Source organism: Desmodus rotundus, chromosome 8, assembly GCF_022682495.2.
Source record: "Desmodus rotundus isolate HL8 chromosome 8, HLdesRot8A.1, whole genome shotgun sequence".
Classification (NCBI taxonomy): domain Eukaryota; kingdom Metazoa; phylum Chordata; class Mammalia; order Chiroptera; family Phyllostomidae; genus Desmodus; species Desmodus rotundus.
In genome coordinates, this window is record NC_071394.1 from 17,085,766 (window position 1) to 17,113,705 (window position 27,940).

Here is a 27,940-nt window from a genome sequence, read left to right on the forward strand (position 1 = left end):
TCTGCTTCCTCCCACTGTCAGCCTTTAGCCTTTTTAACTGCAGTTCTGTGCCTCCTTGTAACATGTATTCATCCCTCTCCTTTGTGATATTTTCCTTGCAATGCAGGAGCCCGATTGCTGAAGTGTGGGCCAGGAAACAGCATCTGCCCGGGAAACCTTTCTCTTTGGTGGGATAAACCGCTTGCATTCTGTGCATCGGTTTATTGGCTGAAAATGAGCACATGTTGTCCTTTCCCTGGAAACCTTCGGAATTTGCGTCCCCTTCCACCCCCTTGGTCTTCACAGGAGGCTTTTGATCTTGAGGAGTTCTAAATGTATCTTCTGAATTTCTTGGCCATCTCAGGGAACACCACTGCTAGGAAAGGTCTTGTGTGGAGAGCATCAGTGAGGCACAAGACTCAGAACTACACCTTTTCAAAGGAAACGGGAAATGACAAGTGCCATGGCCTCAGGCAGGTAAATGGCTCTTTATACACCAAGTTGTGATAAAGGCAAACAAAAAGTCACAGTGCTGTTGATACATGAGCCTATCTGCGACAGCTTGCTCTGGCTTTTTTGACTGGCGGGTACTTTGTACACTTTTAATAGCATTTCAACACTTGTCTGTTCTTTAAACAACATCATCTTTCTAGCTGGAATATAAATGCCTGCTGAAAATTTCCACATCTTTTATACCAGTCAGGCTCTTGGTCTAGTATTTCCTGATAACAGAAAGTTGGTTGGCAAATAGGAAGTTATCTGAATTGTTCAAGTAGCTCTCCTCTTTGAGATAAACCCTTATTCAGCAACTTGTTTTCCATTTGTAAAAACAAGCCAGATAAGCCTCCCTGGCTGAGGTTATCTCACCCCTTTCAGAGGATTCCAGACTAATCATGTGCCCTGGCATAGTTTGCAGCCAAGCCTTACGTAACAGCAATTTTCTGCCTTGCAAATGAGGCATGAAAATTTAGGCAAATACGCTTGGAAACCTGCAGATTAAAACAGGAAAAGATAATATAACTAGTTTGTTGAACTAGATAAGATATGAGAATGAAGCCTCCAGGGATTCTGTTGCAGGAGATTGATGAGGAAGATTCTCAAAGGTAATGAGCCAAAAATTCAAGAGCTTCTCTGAGAAAGGAAGGAAGAGTTTTATTTTGTTGCTTCCTTACACAAGCACTTTTGCCTAGACCTGAGAAGTATCACACCCTTGGAATAATCTTACCAGGAGAAAAGGTAGATCTTACGGTTTATGGGAGATATCGTCATTTTCGCATACTTTATCCATTCAGTACTTAGGACAAATTTGTGAAAGGCATTTTATTATCTCCATTGTTTTAGTCTTGAAAACAGAGAGATTGAAGTAGCTTAGGTGGAGGAGCCTGGACATGAAGCGCCATTTACCTGACTCCCACACTCTGCTTTGCCTAATAATACCGTAAATTCTTTGGAAGCACAACTGGATCCCAAATGGATTGACTTTATTGTTCTTGGAACACTATTTTACTAAGTCAACTCAGGTCTGAGAGAGGTAAAGTAAATGACCAAGTCATCAATATTTATAATAAATTCTTCATATCTCATTTAATCTTCAAAATAATGCCCTGAGTAGGAACTGTTATTACTAACATTTACAGATGAAAATATGGAGGCTTAGTATAGTTAAGATTGATCATGTCCACCCCGCAAATCAGTGACCAAAAAAAGAAATTCAAACTTATAAATGTTTGATACTAGTTTCCAAAGTTTTATCCATTCTTCCTTCATGTATATTAGTGGTAAGGGACAGCAAGTTGAGGTCCTGCTGCCCGCTGCCACCCTCTGGGCAAAATTCCAGAGGCAAAGATTTGGTGATAAAGGAAAGGATTCTTTATTCAAAATCTTCACAATTTTGGAATAACATCTTTCCACAAGAATTAGTCACTTAGGCCTAGGCATTACAGCTGAACTCTTTAAGTCTTTAGTTATAGCTTTAATCCCTTAAGCCTATCAATTAAGTCTAAACTCTAACACCTGGGTTCTCCTATCATTTCCCTGTTTTTAGTTATCTTATTTCTATAGGTTAGCTTACAAACTAAAACAACATACAATACAAAAGCCACATGACTTTGGAAGAGTGGCAGGCTTCTGCCTCAGAGCTTGTCCCCTGTAGGACACCTGAAGAATAAACCTGCCAACCTTTGCCAGGCCAGCCCAATTTTAGGCTGTGCCCAGAGTTCCTTCCCATCCAAAATGCCATCCTTTGGGGAACGCAGGCAGGAGCAGCCTGATCATCCACACATCTTCGAGGAAGAAGAGCCTGAGAGCCAGAGAGAGCCTGCCTTTTTATTTCCATGGGCTCTGGAGGCATCCCTACTTCTCCCCAGTGATCTGGTCAGAGCTCTCTGTATCATTGGTGAAGCACTGAGCTTTTAACTACCCAATCAGATGGCTCCCTTGACACTATAGACCTTCTGCTATGGACTGAATATTCCTATGGTTCCAACCCTTCCCCCATTCCAATTCATATGTTGAAATCCTGACCCCAAGGGGATGGCACTAGAGGTGTGGCCTTTGGAAGGAGATTTGGTTGAGGGTGGAACCCTCGTGAATGGGATTAATGCCCTTACAATGGAGGCCCTAGAGACCCCTCCTTTCTTTCACCCTGTTAAGTTATACTTAGGAAGTACTTGCGAAACAGCAAATGTGTTAGTACCTTGATCGTGGAATTCCCAGTCTTTAAGACTTGAGGAATAAATTTCTGCTCTTTATAAGCCTATGGCATTTTGTTATAGCAGGCCAAAGGGACAGAGATATTGCACATTCTTGCTGAATGTGTGCGATTTTCCTCATGCTGTATGATTTTCTCTGACCATGGTTATCCTCACAGGTCTCTTGCCAATGTTGTAAAAATAATTTTCATTATAACATGTCTCCTGCATATCAAAAAGCACAGTGGGTAACATCACAGACATTCATGGTAAAGGCAACATTTTGATTTCCTCTTTGCTTTGGAGGAGCAAGAAATTGAAAACCTATTTGAAACCACAATGAAGGAAAACTTTCCCAATCTGGTGAAGGAAATAGACTTCCAGGAAGTCCAGGAAGCTCAGAGAGACCCAAAGAAGTTGGGCCCAAAAAGGAGCACACCAAGACTCATCATAATTAAGTTACCCAAGATTAAAGATGAGGAGACAATCTTAAAAGCAGCAAGTGGAAAAGAGACAATCACCTACAAAGGAGTGCCCAAAAGACCATGAGCTGATTTCTCAAAAGAAATCTTAGAGGCAAGAAGGGGCTGGAAAGAAGTATTCAAAGTCATAAAAAGCAAGGACCTACATCCAAGATTATTCTATCTAGCAAAGGCATCATTTACAATGGAAGGGCAGATAAAATGCTTGCTAGATAAGATCAAGTTAAAAGAGTTCATTATCACCAAGCCCTTATTATATGACATGTTAAAGGCACTTATCTAAGAAAAAGATCAGCCCTGTCTAGTGTGGCTCAGTGGATTGAGCTCTGACCTGCAAACCAAAGGGTCACCAGTTGGATTTCTAGTCAGCCCAAATGCCTGGGTTGCAGGCCAGGTCCCCAGTAGGGGGTGCATGTGAGTGAACCACACATTGTTTCCCTCTCTCCCTCCCTTCCCCTCTGTCTAAAAATAAATAAAAATCTTTTTTAAAAAAACGAAGATCAAAACTGTGAACAGTAAAGTGACAACAAACACAACTATCAACAACTGAACTTAAAAAACAAAAACAAAAACTAAGCAAACAACTAGAATAGGAATAGAATCACAGAAATGGAAATCACATGGAGAGTTATCAGTGGGCAAAGGGAGGTGGGGTACAGGGGAAAAGGCACAAGGAATAAGAAGCATAAATGGTTGGTACAAAATAGACAGAGGTAGGTTAAGAATAGCATAGGAAATGGAGAAGCCAAAGAACTTACATGTGTGACCCATGGACATGAACTAAGGGGTGGATGCTGATGGGAGGGGGGGTTGCAATGTGGAGGGGAATAAAGGGAAGAAAAAAAACTGGACAACTGTAATAGCTTGATCAATAAGAGATACTTAAAAAATAAAATAAAATACAATATTACAAATACTTGTTAATATTCCCTTTCTTCCTTCTTTCCTATTTTATTCCCCTGTCTTTCCTGAGGCAACAGTTATCTTGAAGCTGCTGTTTCAATGCAATGTAGTTCTCAGTCACCTTTATATACTTTTATTATGGGTATTAATAAATTGATAAATTCATTGGTATTAATAAAATATATGTATATAATATTAAATTATTTGCTTATAAACATTAATAAATGTATCATTTGGAATTCTTTATGAAACTTTCCAAAATTTTATTTTGGGGATTTCTTCCTGTTGACACATATAGCAAGAATTTATTCTTTATGGTGCTGAACTATATAGTACTACAATTTATCAATGCTTTATTAATGCTAATTTTTCAGATATTTACAAAATTTTATAATTAGTGTTACTGCTGAAGAGGAATGCTATTGATTTTTTTTAAATTTGCCATTATATTAAGAAAACCTTTGAAAGTTTCTTATTAGATCTAAAATGTTCTGTAAAGATTTTCCATGAGGATAATTTTATTGTCTGCACCTAATGAGTTTTTTATATATTCTAATTATTATACCTTTTTTCTCGCTTTGCCCTTTAGCTAGGATCTTCATTACAGTGTTAAATAATAGCAGCAACATGGTCATTTTCAAATTACACTGTATTTTAAAGGGTATGCATTTAAAGTTCCATCATTTAACATGATGTTTGCTACAGATTTTTTGGTAGAATACTTAATCAGGTTAGAAAATGTTCCCTTTCATTCTTTGTTTACTTGATTTTTTTTTTTAAATTTGTGATTGTTGAATTATATTCATTACACTTTCGAAATCTTTTGAGCTTTCTTTAATCTTCAGTTTTTATTATCAGTTCCTTTTGGAAGCTTCAAAATGTAGGGCCCCCAAACTTTGGTGTGGCCTTTCATGTCCATCGGTGATTCATAGCCCACTCCATGTGCATGAGTGGGGAATTAAAAATCACAGATGTTCAGACTCCAGACTGAGAGTCTGAATCAATTGTCTTAGCTGGGGTTTTGGCTTTGCTACTTTTAAAAGCTTCTTTAGATATTTTTACCCAGAATTAGAAGTGCTGTCATGAAAGTACTTAAAAATGATTGTGGTGGGTGAGTGATAGAGAGATCAAAGAATAGTTTACCAGAATAGAGTATATTTTTCTTTAAGAGATAAATTATTCACTCTTACAAGCACTCTCTTTCTGTCTCTATCCATCTGTCTCTCTCGACAATTTTTTCCATGATTGTATCTTTTTTAAAAAAAAGATTGGGTTTATTGTGGTAACATTGGCTAATAAAATGATATGTTTCAAGTGTACAATTTCATAATACATTATCTATGTATTGTATTGTGTGTTCACCCACTCAAAGTCGTCTCCTTCTGTTAGCATTCATCCCACTCCCCCTTTACCCTCTTCTACCTGTCCTTAGTCCCCATCCCCCCCCGCCCCCGATAATCACCATACAGTTGTATCTGTGAGGAGGTTTTCACTTTTGTTTTCTCTCTTAATTCCTTGGCTTTATCTTATAGAATGTAGGATGGGACTTCCAAATGAATAAACTATGTCCAGCTAGGTGCTTTTAGGTTGCTTAATGTGGATAACTGTCTTGATTTTATTCTATGCATTTATTTTTCTCTCCTTTTCTGGGAAAGTTTAAATATTATCCTTTTCCTTCCCTCAGGCACGTGTGATTTTTCCAAGAGCCAGACTCCAAGAGAAAAGGATTATCAGGTCTATGGAGACAAAGCAAGTGAAGAGAGCTTAGGGAAAGTGTAAGATTAAAAAAAAAAAAAAAAAAAAAGATTGCTAAAGCAGTTACTACCTCTATGGACCACAGTAATGGGGAGGAAAAAGGGATCTCCCTTCCCTTAAGAAGACTGAAGGGCACTTTGTATAAATATGGGTTACAGCATCACCTGGGAGACCATTTGAAATGCAGAATCCCAGACCCCTGACTCAGCACGACCTGCTCAGCATTTGCTGTTTAACAAGATTCTGGGTGAACACACACCCACTGAAGTTTGAGAGACACTAGTCATATGAGGCAGCGTTTCTCAGCCTTGGATGCACAACATTATCAGGGGGGTGGAGAGGTATTTAAAAAATGAAATGCTTGGGTCTCCTTCCAGAGATTCTGATGCAGTTGGCCAGAGGTGGGGTGTACTAGAATCCCTTGGGGAGGAATTAGCTCCAGTTGATGGAAAGGAAAGTGGGACTTAGTACATCCCTAGAGACCTTAGGTGGGTGGTAATATCCAAGAAGTTAGTGGAGAAGTTGAAGGGAACTCCAGGGATATTAAAAAATGGAGAAACTGATGGCTGATAATCCTGCTGTTTTACTGCTGGGATTGCTGCCCAAAAGGCACCTCCCCACCTTTTTGTAATGAAAGTTACACATTTAGAATAAGTGAAAGGAAAGTGTCAAGAAACAGGAGATTTTTCTCCAAGGTGACTCAGACTGAGAATGTGAACACAGTAATTAGAAGATGTACAGTCGGTGAGAACGCACAGTGACACTGTGAGCATTTTCGATTGGCCGAGACCTGGATGGGAGTCCTGTTCTGTTCCCGTGCACTGTGCACTTAAATATTTACTGAGCGCCAGCTATAGGCCAGTTGCCCTTCTAGGTACTGAGAAGTTAACGAAAAGACAAAAAGTTCTTGTTCTATTTGAGCTTTCAAAGTGTAGCTTGTGTTCAATTGCTCAAGTACTCACACTAAATGGGGTGACAATCACAGCACACCGATGAGGGGAATTGTCAGTGGGACTTCCGTGATGAAGCATTGTCTCTACAGGCAGATACTTGTTCTGGATTATGAAGCTGCAGTTGTAGTCTGAGCCACAGAGGGGGTATCCGATGTTTCTTATCTCTTACGTGGATGGTGCATTTACGCTGCCCCCTGTCCTGTGTATACTGTCCCCATAAGAGTGTTTGGAATCCATTTGATGATGGCATCTTTATTATTTCTCTGCCCTAAATGGTCCTAGAATGTTACAAAAAAGAGGGAGTGTGGCTCTTGGAAACAGTTACCCTTGTCCCAAGTCTGAGGTTTAGTAAAAATAAAATCACACTTTTGTGTATTTGATTGAATTTTCTAACTCACAATTTCAGTAGCAATTTAGTTAAGCATTTCTATTTCCTAGGTATTTTAAAACACACCAATTATGTATGGGAAATATTAATATCTATGAGTCTGTGAAGGAAAGGTATATATACATATTTATATAGAAAGATATATATATTTATACATATAAAATATGCAGTTTTAGGGAGTAAATAGTTTCAGATATGTTGTGCAGTCTTTTTCTCATGTTCAGGACCTAAATCTTTTATAAATACCTTTTTTTCAAGTTAAGTGATTAAAAAAAAAATCTGATTCCCAGGGTTTAGTTGTTCACTTCTCAGTCATGTGTTTTATAATGCCAATATGTGTGACATTTAATTTCCAGCTCAATGAGTCATGCAAATGCACACCTTGACTGCTTCGTCTTTTTTATCTTACTTTTTTGAAGCCCAACATGCATTTAAAATGTATTTTCTTTTCATTTTACTAAAGAATATCAGTTCTTCCCTAGTTTTCTTTCCAGGCTGACAAATAGAATTTTCTTTTGTTTGGTACGGTGTCACCATATAATTTTAGTTGTGTGTGGGCCTGAAAGGAATAATCTTTTCCACTCATTTTGGATTGTTTTGTAAATCTCTTCACAATTGCATATAAGGTTAGTACCTACTCATACTCTCTGCAGACTTAAATCCTCTCAGTTTTCTTTTGTACCTCGCTTCAGACACTGCTCGGGCCGGCTACCCAGAATTGCCAGTTGTTTCTCTCTCATGCATTTCATGGTCCTGTTATACTTCCTCTTTTGCAGGCATCCTTTCCACTTAGAATGACATTCTTAGCACCTTGATCCTGCTGTGTAATCGTTGAAAACGTTACTGAGTTCTTTCTTCCTTCTTTTCTCCCTTGGTCTTTTCTAACAAATTCCATCTACCTCTATAACTATATGCGCCATCCATCTGGACTCAAACTTACCCCCTTCTAGTGCCAAGCAGATATAACTGGCTCTGGAGTGTCACTTCTGTTGTTCACTATCTGTATAGATGAATTCACATTCTCTTGTTTCACAAAATTTGTAGCTTTCCGGCCTAGGCATTGTAACCCACATAATTTTTCTATGTTCCAATTCTGCGGATATGGTGCCATTAAAGAAAACATTGACTGAATACTTGTATGGGAAGAAAAACAATTAAAAGGAAAGTATACTTATTATATTAAGCATTGAATATGCCTTCACTTTTTGAGTATATATTGATTTTGGAGGGCTAGGGTAGATATTTTGACACTTTTCCAAGTAGTCGTAGGACTTCATATAACTCTCTAAATTGTATCAGCCTACCCTGAAAAAGGTATCAGAAATTCCTAATGTGCTTGTCATGAGTATCATTTCTTCCATATGGTTTTCCTCCTTCTGTTAACAAGAAAAGGCTCATATTCTATGACTAAAATGTTTCTAGATAGTCACTAACTTAATACCCAGCTATTTAGACAGGGTGTTTTGAAAATCTACTCTTACCCTCAAATTACAAGGTCCTTAGGAAGCTATTTTCAAAGTTTCTATAAATCAAGTTAAACTCCTGTTTCGGAGGATATCCAGGGTGAGGAAAAGGGGTAGAGGGGGCAAAATGGAAAGTAAAGGGTAGAAAGAATAGTGTTATAAAAAAGTTACTAACTATATTCCTCCTGTTTTTTCTCTACCTGCTCTATAGATCCTTTAGCTCTATCTTTTTCCTGGAATAATTCTAAGGATGCTAATGAGGTATCTCATGTGCTCGATGGTTCACCGTTTTTGATGCCTTCTAGCTTTGCTGTTTCCTCCTTCCCAGTTCCAGGTAGTTATGGTGATGACTTCTAATACTGACAATGTCTAAAACTAACTCCTGTATCACTGGACACATTGCCCTAGCTCCTGGGGCTCCACAAAGGCAACATCTATAATTTAAAATTGGCTAGCTGCTACTACTGACATCAGTTTCCTCTGAATCTGGGCCAAGAGTCCCAGTGGCCCAAGTTATCCCCCAAGAGAGGCATTCCTGATCACCTTAGTAAGAATGGCAATTTTTTTGTTTTCTGTACGGAAAATGTATTTATCTTGTTCATTGCACTAATGACAGACACAGTACAATATTTGAATGAATGAATGAAGATCACCTACGCATTTTATTAAGTATATCTATTATTAGGCTTTGTCCTCAGAGATTATGAATCATTGTCTGGAATTGAATCTAGGAGACTGATTTGTACTCAGTGCTCTCCTATGATTCTGCAGGTGATCTATCTAGGGACCATGGGTTAAATAACACTGCTTTAGGAGCAATAAATATGGGACTTGGCCAAATTTTACACATAAATTGGGTTCTTCCTTTGGAAAGAAGAAAAAAAAGGAAGGAACACCAGAAGGAAAGTGATTCATGGATTTACATCGCAGTTTATTTGCATCTATCTGTACCTAATTACATCATTTGTTATACAAATGCTGATTTTAAACTAAGAGCTATTTTCATTAGAAATGAGTAATCCCCTGCTGAGTGATCAGAGGCAAAGTTCTGGTCCTGGTCCTTTTTCCCCCCCTTATCTAATTATCATTTGGGAGTTGTTTTCCTACTTAGCAGTAATGTTGTCTTACATACTTTTATGGCTACAATGGCCACTCATTTTTTAAAAGCAATTTTGCCTAAGTTGATGCTACCCTACACTTCTCCACATACCTCACTACACGTCAATCATTCACATTTTACATTTAAACTTTTGTGAAATTTTATTGGATTAAGTAGTACTTTCATGCTGCGTATGATGGAAATCTATCTAGTTAGGAAGATGTTTATATGCTATGTTTAACAGATGTGATTGTTTTTTCTGAGCTTGGTTTCCCTGTGGGTTACACTAACCCAAGCTTTCTGTTTGTGACATTTGCTGTATGTTTCTATAGGGGCCACTTGTGTTTTAAAGTAATTCTGCCTTTCTAGTCCTCTTTGGCAGTGTTTTGCAAACCATAATGTGCAAAAGAATTACCCGGTTAAGAAGGTGTTGGGTGGGGCTTGAGATTCAGCATTTGTAACAAATTCCTAGATGCAGCGAGTCTACAGGACCACACGCTGAGTAGCTAGGCTCCAGCGAGCCCAACAGTTGCTTTTATAGCACAGAGGCATTGATTTCAGGGGTCATAGTCTTTTTTCCAGAAAAACAGTTCTCCCTGGATTCATAAATGTGTGAGTAACCACTCTGAAGAAAAAATCTTTTTGGCTTTTTAAAAATCATCTTGACTCCATACAGTAATAAATGCAATCACACAAGTTTTGACTCATGAACTATACTTTTCTCAGTTGGATGGTGTTTGTTCTCTCTCAAGATTTTACTCAAATTTTAGCCTCTTCCAGTTGCTTCTGCCTCTGAATTTAGATATTCATCGTTTCTCATTTTAATTACTGTGAAGTCTCCTCAATGGTTTTCTTTCTTTATTCTTTCCTCCTTTGTGATTCACTGTTCATTTCCCTCCTCTTGCCTCCTCTTACTCCCCCACCTTCCCATATAAAACGTCTTCTGATATGCTTACACAGGTATTGGCGGAGCCTAAGCCCTGCAGAGGGCAGGGTGTGAGGGTGAGTGTTCATTCCACCTAGAAGCACCTGAACTCCAGAGGGCCAGGTTGCACTGCGGCAGCTCACCTCTCTGACTTCACAACAAAAGCTGGCCACATTGTACCTCTCATCCCCTGGATGCATCATTGCCTGTGCCCTTAGACAGCTCTGCACAAGGCCAGTGAGGAAAGGCACACCCTGATACTACCAACATGGCCTTATAGGATGGCAGGGGAGGAAGACCACATACACTCAGTATGCTTTGGTGACCCCAACAAGGGTTTCTCCTTTCTCCAGCAGTAAGATGGGCTGTGCTTGAGTTAAACAGGCAGGTGGGGGAGCAATTGAGTAAATATCATAATGGTGTCATTTTTCAGACTTGGGGCCTTGAATAGCCTGTGTGAGTTCCCATCCCACTGGCAGGAAGAGATGATCAGATATGTTTGGTTGATACACAGAAGGATCCCAAGAAACTTCCTAAAATACTTACTTGGAGAGGAGTCCCTGCAAACAGAGTGGGCTCCTGCCACCCAAGCCGATGTGTCCCGGAACATTGAGATTTATGGATTAGTATTAAATAAATGTGACACAATTATGTATACAAAAGCTTTTGACCTCTGAGCCCTACACGCTGTCTATATATTCCCAGGACCTACCCATGTCTGGTGGGTCATAGATGCTATTAACTTTCTGAAACAAATTTAAATAGCTAATTAATTTTTCTGTGTGTTGTATTCCATAGCTTTCCTAAGTTGGCTACCTGACAAAGTGGATTGACAACCAGAAATGATGTTGTTGCTTAAAGAATTTTTGGTTAACAATATCTAGCCTTTATTTCATTTATATAAAAATATTTAGTGATCTTTATTCTAAATCTAAAAATAAAATGAAAAAAATTGAAAGCTTCACAGAAATGGCTTGCATCTATTCTTTCTCAGAGTATCTTTGGCAAAGCCCTGGAGTTCAGCAAAAATGGAGGAGACACGGTTGGAAATAGGGGACCAAAAAGGGTTAAGTGGAGCTCCACACTCCTCATCCTATTTCAATCAGAGTAGATCCACTTTTTCCTATTCTATATGTTGGATTTCCAATGAGAATTCCATTGGGAGGGGATCTGCTGGAAATAAATAAATAAATACATACATACGTACATAAATAAGTAAATAAATGCACACACGCACACAATGATTGACAGGATTCTGGGGAGTGCTTTGGTTGTATCAGTTTCCCTGGAGCTGTTCTACAAAGTCTGTTCCCCACTTTTGTTTGCTACCAGCATGGCATTAGAGGATCTTCCACTGGGCGACTCCCTTGTGTTGACAGAGCTCCAGCAGCTTTCACAGGAAGCTGGGCCTCTGTAAACTGTGTATGTGAGGAAGCTGTGTGCTCTCAGATCTCACTGTAGCCACTGAATTAATTTGGTTACTTCTGAGGAGAGGTGGTTCCATGAAATATTAACCAGACCTAGCTTTAGGGATAAAGGCTTAATTCCTGCTGTGTCATCAGCCCTTTTGAACATAAAACTATGCAAGTGCTGGAAAGTTTCCTTGTGTCAGTACTATTCTTTCTGGCTTTTTCTCTCTTTGTCTAAGTGAACTTGTAATAAAAGTTACTGAACACAGAGGTCAAGTTCATCAGGGGAATTTTTCTTTTTTTGAGAGCATTTTACCTATTCCTAGGATGCCAGTTTCAAATGGTTCTTGGGAACTCCAATGTTTAGACATTGGCAATGAAAGAAGGTGTTAGAAAATAGGATAAATGACAATTAGCAAAGAGGTCAGAGGGGATAGAGGAGAAGAAAGACAATTTGGAAGCCCCCAAGTAAGGAAAGAATAGATTTCAAAAAGGGAGAGTGCAGATAGTTTGTGCAAGAGAAGAACTGAGAATTCACGGATTTGGCAGTGCGTAGGTCATTGATGACATGGAAAGGGTGGATTTGCTGTGAAGGGAGCCCGATTGAAGTAGGTTGGGGAGAAAATGGGAAGAGAAATTGGAGGTAGGGATAACAAGCCACTCTTTAGAGAAGTTTGGCGGTATAGTGGAGTGAGGGCATGGGGCAGTGGCATAGCTGTAAAGTGATGTGCACCTAAAGGAGAGTTGCTTTGTCAGATGGGGGTCTGTTACCCCATGCTCATGGTCCGATGCAATTACCCAATAGAGAGAAACAAGTTGATGGGCGGAAGAGAGGGAGAATATCGCTAGAAGGATATTCTTGAATGGAGAGACGAGATAGCTTCCAATGCACAAGTGGGAAGATTGACTTAAATAACATACTGTTATTTTGTTTAAACTAGAAAAATAAGGACAAAGTTTGTGGGTTCAGATGTAGGCAGGTTAGATGTGTAAATGAGCATCTCTTCTAATTGTTTCTGTTCTCTCAGCAAGAAGGGAGAAAGTGTTGAAAGTTTGAAGAAACAAAAGAAAGTATAAAATTGTTATCTAGGGAAGTAGGAGAATGGATGAATTCTGGAAAATAAATACATTTCTATGTGGCAATCTGAAGTAATGAATTTGTGCTTTTCTCCTACCACATTTAGCTACGTGGGGATATCACAGAATATATGAAGAATTTTATTTCCTCCAGGTTTGGGATCTTTCAAGGCCAGTGAGATGATAGGAGAGGCCAGAGAACTTAGGGCATATGTTGGGAGGTGTTTCTAATGATATATAATATCATATAAACTGGGTAAAGAGAAAATAAGCTGGAGAATGAGAGGCATAAAATATTATTAGGATCAATGGAGCATCCTGGTGTTGGTAAAGGAATTGGCGTACTAAGGGGAGTGAATGGAAAATAAAGGAGACAATGAAGAGAAAATGGGATGTTTACAATGGAAAAGATGAAGGATATGCCTGTTTTGGTAAGGTAAGGTTGAAGCATAGATGAGAAGAAGACCATTGGAGAAAAAGAAGTCATGCCAGTTGATGCCAGGGTTGTTGGGCAGATCTTGTATGTGAATGTTTAAATCAGTAAGAAATAAGTCAGAAGTTGTGTTAAGTCAAACAGGCCAAACAATGAAACCCCTGAGAAATCGAGGGAAAAGCTTAGGGGTGAATTGACAGCAAAACAAGGATTACTAGGTGGTAGAGATAATGACGTGAGATTCATTGTGGCAGATGCGCTGGGTGATTCTAGAGAGAAAAGAGAAAAAATAGTTTGGAAGCAGCAATAAGGAGAAAATGACATTTACTCCACTGCCATTTTTTATTTCTGTGTAGAAGGGAACGACAGTTGCAATGACTAATACTTTGGTTTCTAACCTTATGTACTAAAAGACAGGCAAATGAGCATATTTACCTCTGCTTTGTCTTCGTCAGAGTGAGATGATGACTTAGCATAGCAATGCTATGAATAAAACAAAGGATATGTGTTTGAGAAATGTTAAGGAGGTCAAGTGGCAGTCTTAGCAGATAGGTATGTAGTGCAGGGAGAAGACCGCATGAGGATGTGAAAGATGTCAAGAATGAATTTAAGTTCCAGCTTGTGTAAGATGGTGAGGTTACTCAAGATAGACAGTACTAGACCAGAATTAATTAAGGGGGAACAATGACCTCTAATTTTAATTTGTTGAATATAAATGCCATTAGAAATTTAGGTAGCGAGGTCTAGGAGACAATCTGAACTTCTCAGTAAAGGATCTGGGTTAAAGATTAGATTTGGGAATCATCTCTCTATATATAGTGGTTGAATTATAATAGTAAATGTGATTACTGTGAGAAAGTTTCTTTAGGTAAGAGGAATAGGTTAAGGTTTATCTCGTTTTTTTTCCTCTGAAGTGGTTCTGTGTTCATCTTTATTGATGCTACTTTACTGATAGAATAATATTCTTACTTATTTGTATATTTAGCCAAAAAGAATGTTACAGCCAAAGCTGTCTTTTGAAGTGAGGAAAAAAGACCCACTCAGAGTTGCTCAGGTTAAAAGGGAATGAGAGTTGCTATAAAGATGCAGAGGAACAGGTATTGACATACAGTACATTTCAAGTGGGATGGAACCAGAAACAATGGAGTCAAAAAATAAGATGGATCTCACCCTCAAGAGTCTCGAGGACTCCCTTGTCTCTCTCCTTTTCTATGTGAGACTGCTGAATTCTTTCCTCTGTTCATCAGCTTTCTTTCTGCATTTCTCATGAGTTTGCATATGGCCCAACCACAACTGTTTATTATACACGACCCCTTTGACTAACAAATTCAGAATTGTAAAACGAGAATGGATTGACCCAATCAATCTTTTATCAACCCTATTATAGGTCTCAAGCCAGCTAATGGATGGGACTCATCGGGAAACCTCTGGTCTGATCATCTGCCGGACGAATGGGCAAGGGAAGCCGAGGGTTGCACATGGACACGGTGGGCCTCCTACCGAACTCTGGATGTCACATGTAAGTAAGACAGCTGGTTCTAGATGTTTAATATTTTTAATGGTATTAAATAAAATCAAACATATCTTTGAATTTCTTTATTTAAGGGACAAATGGCTATAATTATAGCTGTAAACTTTAACTGTAAGAGCTAAATTTGGTGGAGATTAATACTGATGCTCTAGTATGATGCCAATGTGGACATGACCAGGAGGTTGATGGTGCATTATTATGCTAATGCGTTCATTATTTGGACCGCAGAATAATATCATCTATGCTAATTTACTTTACTGGGTTATATTAGATATTAGTGTAATTCCTTACCAAAGATTACTGTTTATTTTTTCCCGTTAGTTAACCACATTTATTGATCAGTTCCTTCCTGTGTGCAGAACATAATTCTAATCACTTTGAGGAACAACAAAAGACTCATCATCATTTCTTTAAGAATCATTTGTTTTGCTGAGAGAGGATTAAGAACATGTTTGGAAATCTACTTGGAAAATTTTAGTAAATTATTTGAGATTCATACAGATTAAACAAAATATAATTAAGTGCTGTGGTAATATGAGATTAATGCAATCAGGTTTTTCTTCAAAGTTCGAAAAGAAAGTAAAATGTGAAAAAAATAATGCATGTAGAGCTCAGGGAAATAGGAACTAAATTCTATGATTCTCACTGAGAAATAGACCGGAGGGTTAGGCTCAACACTGCCTTGGAATTAGAGAGAATTTAATTGGCTAGAATATTTGAAAAATTTTGAAAAAGTGAACAAATGTTTCACTTTGATAATTTGACTTCTATTCTTCTGAGATCCTAGCTACATCATCTTCCTCGAGGTTACTCATCAGTTTTCCTTCTCTGTTTTTTATGAACATTACAATGTCAAAAGTCAAGGAGATGATGTGTTTTTATCATTATTTTAATATGGTTTGTCCAGTGTTTTGATGTACATATTTAAATTCTGTGTTAGGCTAGGGATGGTTGAACAAAGATATTACTTATGTATTGCTGAGTAACAAAATACCCCCAAACTGAAACTGAAAACAACAAACCTTTATTAAGAGTCTCTGTGGTTCAGTAGTTAGAGAGTAGCTGAGCTAAGTCTTTCTGGCTCATGGTTTTGTCTGAGGTTGTATTCATGACCTTGGCTGGGTCCACAATCATCTGAAGACCTGACTGAGGCTGGTAGATTTGCTTCCAAGATGTCTTACTCATACAACGATTGGTGGTAACCTTGCTAGCTGTTGCTAGGCATGCTCAATTCCTTGTTGGGTATTGTCAAGAGGCCTTGGTTCTTGGTTTGAATGTTCTAGAAAGATGTAATTCCTCATCTTGTGGCTGCTTCAGTATAGTCAGGACATGGCATCTAACTGGCTTTCCCAGAGCAAGCGAGCCAAGAGAGCCAAGTGAAGGCCATAGTGTCTTTCATAACCTCGCCTTAGAAGCCGCATACTGAAATGTATCCAGTATTCTGGGGTTACACTGGTCAGCTGTATTCAGTGTGGAAGAGACTAAACAAACACTCAAATCTGGGGGGTGGGGGTCTTCTGGGAGACTGACTGTCATAATAGCCTTTACTAAAACAAAGCCATAAAACTCCTGACTCAAGCACAAAATACTCTCTCGGAAAGAAGCCCCCTTCTACAAGCAGGTCTTATTTTACTAGAGGTCTGCTAGAAACATGCTTCTCTACACTTTGGAAGAAGACAAGCAAGGGTTGGGCAGAGAGGGTTTTTGATTTCTTTCCCAATGACATTTTCTAATATAGCAGTATTATTATCGGTAGAGATGAAGGGTTGCAAACTGTATTGACTTTTCTGCCTCTATAGTAGGAATGTATAGTGTATGTATTCTTAATAAGTGTATATTTCTGTATACATTGTATACCCATGACACAGTCAATTCACATACTAAATATTACTAAGGGTTTTTTCTTTTCTTTGATAAAAGTGTATATAAATAGGTTTTACTATTTTCTCCCATAAGTTAATGATTTTCACACCGCACACCTCAATATGTAGACCACTTGACTACATGATGATAAGATGAAGATCATTGTTTCACATGACAAAAAAAAGAAGAAAAATAAGAAGCAGTGTTTTATAGAGAGTTCAAACAATAATGGTCAAAATGTCCATCCCATAGGAGAACTTAAGCAAGGTGTGACTTATTTCAATGGCTTTTCTTCTTTTCCTACTACTGGCAAATCTCTCCCATGCCTACCTCTCATTTGTATTCTGTGGTTTTAGAAACTGAATAGAGTATTTGACGGTCCAGTATTTCTAGAAAATCTATAGACAGTATTAATTCTTCCTCCAGTTTTTCTCATGGTACAAAGGGAGAAATCTCATATGTAAATTGAGTGATGTCCAAAACATATTGAAGATTGTAGAGCAATAATTTTCAAGCCCTCAAAGTCATTAGTTTTGATAGCTCTTTGGAAAAGTTGTAATATCACACTTCTGTCCCAGTGTTTATCTATTGCCTGATTGTTAGCATTAAACAAAAAAGAAGAAAAAGTGAAAACAACATCTTTAATAGTTACTTCTTCTTCTGGTCAACCTAGGATTTAAAACAGAAAAGGAAGTAAAAGAGAATCTCTTGACCATGGACTTTGCTTCTACAAATTTATGTTCTTCCTATGAATAAACAAACCCCAGTGGAATGCAACAATTACTAAATAACCCTAAAGTAAATTTTTCATTCTGTTTATTTAAATGTGCTTTTTATAGGTATGGTCTCATGTGGTAACATCTCTAGTGCATTTTAGAAATCAGCCAACGCATCAGCCTTTATCTGAATGTTAACGTATCTCCATGTGTGACATACAGAAATGCTACTTCTTCATTGAATAGTCACAGTTAACAGACTTTAGATCATCGTATATGTTTGCAAAAATCCCTAAGTGGATAGATCCACATTCAACCACAATTACTTAGTGTGTAATTTACCTTTAAAACCCCCAGGATTATGAAATATAATTTAACCAGGATGTCAAATTTTCTTGGCAAAGTAAAAAAGTCAAGGAGAGCTTAGTGCCTTCCTTTATGTGTCTTTTCCTCTAAACGCAAATATCCAGAAAGAATACCAGTTTGTGTCCTTGTTCACCTTTAGGCATCTTTCTCTACTACTGTCTAAAAACAGTTATTGATTTTTAATGTGTAACTTTCTCATTGTACTTTTTTAAACTGGAAAAATAGATTGTCCTGGAAATGGTGGGATCTGTAAAACATATGTTCCTCTTTATATTTGCAAATGCTGCAAAGATTAGGGGGAGGACTGGTGGATATAGACGCTTTATAGATTTCACTTTCAAAAGCGAAATACTGTTGTTTCTGGAGTTTAACTGCATGAGGAAAAAAATTACTTTAGTTTTAGAAATTTAGAGAGGAAGTATGCTGAAATGATCACAGGAATCTTCTTAAAGAAGTGGGTGATGATGGATATGTTTTATTCGGCTGCCTTAATTTTTCATAATCTTATTAGTTTTACAATGAGAAAAGTGTAGAACAGAAAACAGTTAGGAATGACGTAATTCATGATAGTGCCTATAATGTAAAAAGCATCACATATTTTAAGATTAAGATAACTGGGGAACCAAATGGGTCTTGGAGACCTAACACAGAACCGAGAAACCAAATAAGGCAAATATTAGTTTGGGCTTCAGGACCAAATACTTTTAGTCTTTGATGATTGTAGGCAAATTTCAGGATAGATGGTCATGCAGAGCCAGACTATACATGGATTGTAGTTACTCCCCTGAGTAGTTTCACTTTCAGATAAATTTAGAGAAATCCTGAATCTCTTCCTGAGTGAACATCAGTGAAGCTGGGAATCCTTCCAATAGAACATAGAGGGATTTATCCAGGCCCGAGTTTCTGTTGCACTGGGAATGTCCGTTAGGCATGTGGGCTGAGAACATCACTATCAGTGAGTTTACCGGTGTTTGCAGTAAATTCTGCATTTACATGTGAGAACTTGATGACCTCAGGTCAGAGACCAGGGTGGGAATCATCTCCTGCGTTGATAACAAATGATTGGAAAATAACTGGCCTTGCTAATCCTTCTACAATTGGGAGACCCTAGGTAGTACAGTCATCAAAGACAGTCAAGGCAGAAAAAATAATTGACCAAAAGTAAAAGAAAAAGAATCTAAATAAACTTGAATAGCCAGGACTCAAAAAAAACCCCCCAAAACAAGGAGAATGTAGTTTATGTTAGTCACATAGTAAGGAATGGATAAAAACAGTAAGACATTAAGTAAGAAGAAAGGAAGGAAGGAAGAAAAGGAAAAGAACAAAAATGATGAAAATCATTGAAAGTTTAAAGCTAACAGTTCAGTTTAAAGACACATATGTATATTTATACAGTATTATTCTGTGTTAATGGACCCTATTCTTCCACATGTCTGCATTTAAAAAAAATTCTCAAAAGGATTGTTACTAGAAAAGTTTGGTCATAATAATTAAACTAAATTCTATACTTGGCAAATATAGAAAACAATGTTTTTCAGTCTAAAAAACTTAACATTGCTAAAGCAAAACTAAACCAAAAAATGATACAATGACCACTACAGGAACAGCAACAAAAAAAGCTGAATTTCCTAGGACTGTAGTTGGAGAGAGATTTTATGAAGGGCATTTTGAAAGTGTGCGCTGCTGCTCCAACCATGATGTCTACTTGCTTTAATTTGTTCAATATGTATTGTGTGTATACAAAGAATTTTTGTTCTCATCCTACCGTATAACTGAGAATATACGAAGGCTGTCCTGAAAAGGTCCAGCCATTGTTAATATAAAAAGAACAGTTTGTGCGACATCCATGTAACCTGGCATCCAAGGAGAGTGGACTGGAATGCATATACGTGAACAGTAAAGACTTCACTGTACTGGTCAGTGGAGGTGGCAGACACCATTGAGTGAGCGTGTGTACTGTGTGGCCGTCTCATTCAAAATGACTGAATGAGTAGAACAATGGATCTGCGTCAAATTTTGTAAAGCTTGAACATTCCTCTATGGAAACTGTTTGGATGATTCAGAAGGCCACAGCTATGGGCAACTGGTGATTGGCAGCTTCATCTCGACAACATGCCCACTCATGCATCACATCTTATACAGAGTTTTCTGGCAAAACATCAAATTAACCAGGTGACTCAGTCCCCCTACAGCCCATATTTGGCACTTTGCGACTTCTGGCTTTTCCCAGAACTAAAATCACATTTGAAAGGGAAAAGATTTCAGACCATCAATGAGATTCAGGGAAATACCACGGGGAAGCTGATGGTGATTGGGAGACCTGTGTGAGGTCCCAAGGTGCCTACTTTGAAGGGGACTGAGACGTCATTGTCCTATGTACAGTGTTTCTTGTATCTTGTATCTTCTTCAATAAATGTCTCTACTTTTCACGTTACATGCTGGATACCTTCTGGACAGACCTCATGGTACAGAGAAAGAAACGTACAGTAAGTAACATATATTTTAGGCTCTTGTTGGGATTATGTCAACCTTAGCAATAAAAAGAGCTAACATTTCTGTAGCTTTTCATCTGTGCCTAGCACTATCATAAGCTTGTAAGCGTGTAAACTCTTTAATCCCTTTAACAACTACAGAGTCAATACTGTTATTGTCCTTACCCTGTAAATCCTCCAGAATTTGAATCCAAACCATCTGATTCCAGCGTCAGCATTTTTTCTACTTAGTTCTTTGTGTTCCAGTTTCAGTAGGTGTTTTGGTTTTCTTTTCATCTTCTGAAATGAGTCATGCTATTTCCCACTTCGATCATCTGTTCTTGTTAAATTAACTGTTTTTCCTACCTTCACCTAAGCCATATCTGCTCATTTTTAGGTGTAATTTTAAATGATATATTTTTTTTTCCAGAGAAACATTCTTAGTACTCTGGGCTTCACCTTCATGACACTTGACATGATTATAATAAAATAATCTTGACATAATCTAGTTATGTAATTTCTTTATAGTTGTTGGTAAAGTTGATTCTTGAGGGAGATATTGGTTTTACCTTAATGTTTCAGTTTAATGCTTTGAACAAAGTGGATGTTCAATAAATAGTTGTTGAATGAATGAATGAATAAAATGAAACAGGACTGAATTTCTGTGCTTAAATGAAAGCATAAAGTCCAGGATATAATATATGTATTTCAGAGAAAACAGCATGTGTTTGCATTCAATTTCAATGAAATAGAAGCTGACACATTTTTAAAGCATAATTAACTATTTTTTATTCCATTTTTGCTCTTCTCTGGTAAACTTAAAAGCTTACAAATATGCCCTGTCTTTATTCTCTTATGATTAAAAAATTTAAAAAATTCAAAACATAGACCAACCATATTAATAAGCTTTATACATTTAGTGTGAATCAAACTGGTTGGAAACTTAGTAGTTTTCCATTCATTGCTTAAATTCTCTGTGAATATTTCCTTTCATAATGAAACTTAATGAAGTGTTAGTTACTGGAACAAAAATTATAGCCTCAAACGAGTTAATAGCCCCACCAAATCGTGCCTGCTCTAACCACAGTACTTTTGGTGGTATGGGGACCCAGGGAGGTTTTAAATAGGCCAAAAAACTGGGGGAAGGAAGGTGCTTATCATTCCCAGGAGTCCCAGCACTGTGGAAACACAAAGAAAAAAGACATTTTTAAAGTCAAAACCAAGCAAAACAAAATGGAAAAAAAATTATTTCACAAGACCCTAAAGCTAACTATTTGTATAAAACAAAAAAATAGCAATTTTATTAGCATTAAAACCTATTTTATCTCTGCATTCAGATTCCAGTAAGCCTAGTATCTTTAGGAAAAACATCCGACTCTATAGCACTACCCTACTTTCTGTTAGAGTTGGTTTGTATTAATTTTCTCTGGCGAAGGATGTAAGAACTTCCCTTACTGATATTGATATGTTAGGGAAATAGAACACATTTTGTTTTCTTTTATCAACGGAAAACAAGAAGCTCCGTATCTGTCTAAAAATATTACTGTGATTTTATGTAGAAAATTATAGAATCATTGTTTGTTGAAAGAGCACCTACAGTAAAAAAATAGATGCTTTAGCTTTTTAGTTATAAAAATTGAGTTAGAAGGTATGGGGAAATCTGAACAGATTTATGCATGTTATTGTTATAAATATGAATTTACTTATCATTATAGAATAGAATATTTGTTTACAGTTTGCTAAACACAGATGAGATAATGTAAACAAACATGGGGTTTTGAAAACAGAAATAACTTGTGACAGTATCTGATTTTTGTTCCAATGACAATAAAATGAATATTGTTCTTTTGTTTTACAAGCCTCTCTAAATAGAGCAAATATTATGAATAGTATGTTAGATTAGAAAGTGTTACGTTATTATAAATGATCCAAACATATTTGAATACATTGAATATTTTCTTAATGATAGATTTATTATATTTTAGCTTTAAAATCAATTATGATTCTCCTTCTAGTTTAGAATTCTATGATACCAATTGTACAGGACGGTCTTTTACAGAAGAAAGGAATGTTGTCGTTGTTTGTGAACCTGGACTACATCTCGATCCTGTTCTTGGCACAAACTCTAGACTATAGTCATGTGAAACAGGCAGTGAATAAATGTTTTAGGATGTAAATATTTATGAGAAACACCTTACCCCTTTATGTACTTTCAGCTCTCTTTTAGTTAATAGGAACAATTTCTTAAGCTCATTGCTAAGTGTCGTGTGTGCTCACATCCCAGAAGTGCGTACACTGTTAAGCAGACACACAATAGTTAATACAGCACCTGCGTCTATCAGCCTGGAGTTCATGCCCTAGAAGGTTGTTAGTGGCTAAATGATCTGATAGATAAAGATACTCTTAGATGCTCAGCTCATGCGTTTATGTTTAATTTAATTGTGTTGAGTTAGACTTGAATTTTTAAAAATATAACTCCATTTTATAACTCGATTTTATTTTGAATTGAAAGAGACATCTTCATTAATTCCAGCTGTCCCTCAGTTTTTCCTGTCCCAGCATGCTAATAGTGTATTATTTGATTATAATGGTAACTCTTTCTGCTTTTTGACGCTTTCTATATAAAGTAGTCTTCTTGCAATTTATCTTCATTTGTTCTTTCTACTTTTTTATGGTATCTGAGTATCTTTTAACATTTTTATTAAAATAGTTCATGGAATTTTGGGCTGTATTTATTAGTAAGTGTACAGAATTTTTATCTGTGAAGTTTAAAGGATGATCATATATCTCAATTTGTTTGAAGTCTTACCTTATATCAGTTATTCAACATAATTATTAATAATGCTCTTGTTTACTCTTAAAAGTGTCCCAGCTTGAACAATAAATATAATCGCCCACATGTTGCCATCTTAAACAAAATGTCCAGTATTTGAAACAGTTTCACATGGTAAACTTGCCAATCATTATTTTAATTTCCCTAACTACTTTTATTTACCACAAAAGCAGGTGCTTCAGTTTTACTTTACACAAAGTATTTCTCTTATTTAAAAAAAATATTTCTTAGTCATAGTAGTTCCATATATTTGATCTTCATTCTTTGAAATGCTATTTGGGTATTTAATTAGTATTTACTAATTAAACGGTTCAAACTTACACCATCAGGGCATGTGAGGGGGTTGAGAGTTGGGCCTCCGAAAAGGAGGAAGTGGGATTACTGGTTCTTTTAAACCATCATCCCTCCACCTTTGAGCTTGCTTAGTGAGGTATCATTTTACCTCTCCGTTATTTGGGTAGATTAGAAACATTAACAAACAGTTAGCTAAAATAAAATATTTTTCTCTGGAGAGGGCCAAATAAATTCAGTATATGTCCTAGGTCAGTCACAGTACATAATACACATTCACCCAGATTTTTATGTTTTAATTATTAAAAAGAGTGCTCAGGTACAGATTTCAGGGTGAGGGTTAAGGAATGAGTAGTGGGGACCTATGAGGAACGGTATAATAAATTATTATTATTATGGAAGCCCCAAATGAGAATTAAAATAAAAACAAAATAAAGGCTAGAATAGAAAAATAGATCCTGGATTTGGCCAGAAGAAATGCCTCAGACAGGGTTTATATGGCTAGAAAAAGTTGGTTTGTTTATATTTTTTCCTTCATGTATCCAGATTTCAATGGGTGCTTTGATAAAATGAAAAAGAAAGAAAATTAGAAGTAATAAGTGTTTTGAAAATAGAAAGGCTGAATAATCACAAATAATTAGAAGGCAAGAAATGAGCAAAACTATTATAGCGATGTGGATTCTACCCCTAAGTGCTGAGAGAGGAAGTGGAAGATTACAAAGATCGAGGGAGCCAAGCTGGGAATGTGAGTGCCAAGGCCTGTTGGCTATCTCTGAAGGTGTAAACCACATGAAGTCCTTTAATAAATTCCATTGTAGCAAAATCTCATAAGGGCATACAGTTTCTGTCCTTTAGACATTGCTGGCTGAACCTGGAAGAAGCACTTGGCAAATATAAAGCTTTAACATGTAAAAATTTAAAAAAGAACAATAAAAAACTCCTTTGAAAGCATTTTCCACCCCCTTCATGTCCCTCTGCCAAGAAACAGTTCTAGCCTTGGGAGATTTCACCCTATGTATTAAAGCTTTGGCAAAGATTACTGTCAAAGTGATCAAGTAGGTGTTCTCTTGGAATTGAAATTATAACTGTGTGGTGGATGTCAGAGGTCAGCTTTTTGTCTGCTGAAAATGTTCTAAGATCCCATATACTGAAAACCATGTATCAGGCAAGGAGAAAAGATTAAGTAGATAGGTGTGGAGAAGGCTTGGGGAATTCAAGGAATACCATTTCTTGTCCCCTCCAGCACCGTGTGACTTGATAGGAAATCATAAATACTAGTCAGGGAGGTGAAAGTATTGGGATTTAAGTTCAGACCAAAGTTTCCCTTGCCTATTATTTGAGTGTACCTATCTATAAATCACATTCTTCTCTGCATTCTAAATTTAAAAAAAAAATTCTCTTCTCACGTCCTGAACAGAAAACATTTTCTTGAATACATACTAGGCTATTTTTTCTCAGTTTTCTTCTTTCTTATACAATAATATCTGAGAAGAGATTCAAGCTTTTGCTTTCAGTATGATTTGACCTTAAAAATATAATTGTTCAAATAGTGTAGATGGGCTAGTCAAAAAGAATCTCTTTCCCAGGATGAGAAAATGTCTATGCATCTGTGTGGTATAGAATATATATAATATAGTAAAAATAATGCTATTCTTGTTGAAGAGGAATCGAGGAGCCAGAATTCCTATTGCTCAACTCCTTTTTTTTGCCCAGAGGCAGCCTAGGGGCAACTTGGCTGAATATTAAGCCTCAGCAGAGCATATAGGTTTAAAAAAAAGAAGGTTCCTAGACTGATCATACTACAATTCTTTCAGTCTAAAAATGCTGGTAATACAGAGTCATTTAAAATTAAAACAAAACAATGACAAAGTCTTTGTGTGACTATGCAGAAACTGCTAATTATTACCAAGATCTGTTTGTGTCTTTGTGGTGATGGACAGATGTTGACCTGATTTTAACTCGTCCATCGCTGCCCACGGTGTAGACTACATATCTTAGGCTCCTGGGTGCCTGTGTGTAGTCGTGTGACTCAGTTTTCTTACACAACCAAGTGTTCAGTAATTTGTAACAATTCCTGAATAATAGAGAAGTCAGAAAGGTTTCACACAAGCAAGTGGAACTATAAAAGAAATAATTAAAAAATTATCACTCTAACAGCAAAAGGATCAACATATCAAAAGATCATTTGAGAAGTGTTGAGATAATCAGTAGACTATTGAGATTAAGAAGGCACAGCATGTTTTGGTCATTGGTGAAAAGAGGAAGTATTGAATAATAATTCAAGTTCAACTTTGACAAGTCTTGTTGACAACTGACTATATGACATGAAGGAAGAGTTTGTATTGAAAGTATTTGGCATTTTGAGCTTATGAGACCAAATGAATGGCAGTGTTGAAGAAAGGGTAAAGTTTGAGTTCCTGCAGTTTGCCGAGTTAGGTCCCAATATATTCCAGTCTAAAAAAAGTGTATGAGTTCTGTCCAGAAGGTACCCAGCCAGGTAATATGAAAAACAGAGACATTTATTGAAGATACAAGATACAAGAAACATTGTACACAGTCCCCTTCAAAGTAGGCACCTTGGGACCTCACACAGTTGTCCTAGTATCTCTTCCACTGTTTAAAACACTCCGCAAGTTCCTTTGTTAGGATGACTATCAGCTGCCCTGTCATATTTTCCTGAATTTCATTGACAGTCTGAAATCTCTTCCCTTTGAAAGGTGATTTTAGTTCTGGGAAAAGCTAGAAGTCACAGGGCACCAAATCTGGGCTATAGGGGGTCTGAGTCATCTGGGTGATTTGATGTTTCATCAAAAAACTCCGCATGAGATGCGACACATGAGCAGGCATGTTGTTGAGATGAAGCTGCCAATCACCAATTGCCCATAGCTGTGGCCTTCTGAATCATCCAAACAGTTTCCATAGAGGAATGTTCAAGCTTTACAAAATTTGATGCAGATCCATTGTTCTACTCATTCAGTCATTTTGAATGAGACGGCCACAGAACACATGCTCACTCGATGGTGTCTGCCACCTCCACTGACCAGTACAGTGAAGTCTTCATTGTTCATGCATGTGCATTCCAGTCCACTCTCCTTGGCTGCCAGGTTACATGGATGTCGCACAAACTGTTCTTTTTATATTAACAATGGCTGGACTTTTTCAGGACAGACCTCGTATATGCTTAGATTATATGAGCATAAGTCAAGCAATGTCTCAGTATGCAGGGTGGAAATAAACTAACAGGTAAAAATAATGACTATTTCTGGGAGTTAATATAATAATGACTTTTTTGTATTTATAAAAACTGGGTGTAGTTCTAAATTGGTACATATGCCATAAAGATTGAACTTTATTGGGGCACATACCTGCTTCCATTTAGCTTTGATCTAAGGCTGAGTGTTTTATCATCTCTTCCTAGGCACAGAAACATCCCCAAATGTTGGCACTGAAAACTACCCAGAGGCTGAGAGGAGCTAGCTTTCTGTCTCTTGCTTTTTTTTGTTGTTTTGGTTTTTGCATTTAAATAATGACATTTATACTAACTTTCATAGTATTTCTAGATTCTATTCATGATATAAACTTTAATCAATCAAACTTTTTAATTTATTCATTTATTTTTACAAATCTTTGCTACTTTAAAGGATAATTTCTTCTATATTTCATGGTTTCTGTAAAGAACTAAGATTAGCTGTGGTAATTTGTTAACCACCATAAGATTTTACCTTGTCTCAGTGAGATGTTAAAGTTAAAAAATGGACAAATTCATCAAAATTGATTCAAAAAATTTTTGAAATTTGTTTTCAAAATGTGGTGCTGGAGGAAGCTGGTGCAATTCTCAATGTGATTATTCAGTAAAACCTGTTGTCTTTGGTTCCCTACACCCTCTGGTTATAACCACAATATGTTTGCGCTGTTACTTAGGGACAAAAATTTAAACATTCTAAATAGAATTTGAAAAAGAACTATCTAGGCAGAAGAATAAAGAGGAAAGGACCTGGGGCTTGAGTAAACTCTGAATGAGTCAGCAATATGATGCTATTGTGAAAATAAGCCTACCTGGTTTAATGCAGAGAAAAGAATACAACAGACAAAAGGCTGGGAAGTAATCTTTTAATTTTATTTTTCTATATTTAAAAAGATGTGCGAAAATGGAAAATTACAAGATACTTAAAAGAATGAAAATGGTTATGCAAAGAATGACTAATGGGATTGGTTTGTGGGCTTAGGGAAGTACAAAGAGTATTTTGATTATGGTCTTCATCTGGGCTAATATATTAAATCAAAGAGGTTTGCTGAACTGTATTCTCTATAGT

General features: G+C 37.0%; 1 pseudogene; it reads left to right on the top strand.

Annotated features, from left to right (window-relative positions):
- Nucleotides 1–13,499: 13,499 nt before the first annotated feature.
- Nucleotides 13,500–27,940, top strand: part of LOC112315370 (vesicle transport protein SFT2A pseudogene) — a 159,865-nt pseudogene continuing 145,424 nt past the window's right edge.